We start from the raw sequence: 1,257 nt of genomic DNA on the forward strand, positions 1-1,257 counted from the left end.
AATTGGCTAAGTCCAGGATCCATATAATATGAAGAGAAAAATCGGCTAAGTCCCAGATTGGGTCTGTCAGACATACACTTTCAAGTTACCACACAAGCAAGCAAGATGGCCTAGTGATGGATCCATATGATATGAAGAGAAAAATCGGCTAAGTCCAGGATCCATATAATATGAAGAGAAAAATCGGCTAAGTCCCAGATTGGGTCTGTCAGACATACACTATCAAGTTACCACACAAGCAAGCAAGATGGCCTAGTGATGGATCCATATGATATGAAGAGAAAAATCGGCTAAGTCCCAGATTGGGTCTGTCAGAAATACACTTCCAAGTTACCACATGAGCAAGCAAGATGGCCTAGTGATGGATCCATATAATATGCAGAGAAAAATCGGCTAAGTCCCAGATTGGGTCTGTCAGAAATACACTTCCAAGTTACCACATGAGCAAGCAAGTTACCACATGAAGAGAAAGCCGGCAAAGTCTGGGAATGTTACCACATGAACTGGAAAATGGGCAAAAACCTACCTTCACAGGGAACGTGAATAAGTAAGGCTGTAGACATCGGATCGACAAGCCAAAGACTGATATGGAAAGGAAATGAGTAGTACTAGCTTTCCTGAGAGTTGCAGAGCTTAGACTGCATATGAACGAAAGTTATTAAGCGTCAAAGTCAGAGAAGTTACCCAAAGGAACACAAGTTCCAACTTAGAGCATGTATACCGCCTAGACGGTAAGAGGTACGGCCAGGCTGAGGAATAAGGAAATGTTGGCCAACATGTTCCCTAACTATCCCCCGAAGACCGCAAAGCAATCCAACATCAACCAAGAAAGTTATAGCCCGATCAAGGAAACACCTACTTTGCACCGATATTGCACCAAATACATGTACCAAGCACCTTCGGTTGCATACCTGCAGGGGTTTACCATAGTAGGCCATGGAAGACCGATATACCGAACATAATCACTTTCTATCTCCTCGGGTGTTTGAGATAGCGCTTTGCGGTACAAGAACGAAAGTTAGACTTTATCTTGGTGCATCTTTTTGCCCAAGATCACAAGACCCTATCTACCAAGGCAAGAAAGTTGTGTGGGGACAAAATGTCCAAAAGTGCCCAAAGTGGCACACTTGAACCATATATTCGAGAAAAACACAAGTGTGGGCCCGAGCTAGCAAGTTGAAATGTTCTGACCGTCAGTAGCCCTAGTTGAGGTGCACTTATCATTATATGAGGCCAACGTGCCAGCTAGTCTCTAAA

Source organism: Anopheles ziemanni, assembly GCF_943734765.1.
Source record: "Anopheles ziemanni chromosome X unlocalized genomic scaffold, idAnoZiCoDA_A2_x.2 X_unloc_18, whole genome shotgun sequence".
Taxonomy (NCBI): domain Eukaryota; kingdom Metazoa; phylum Arthropoda; class Insecta; order Diptera; family Culicidae; genus Anopheles; species Anopheles ziemanni.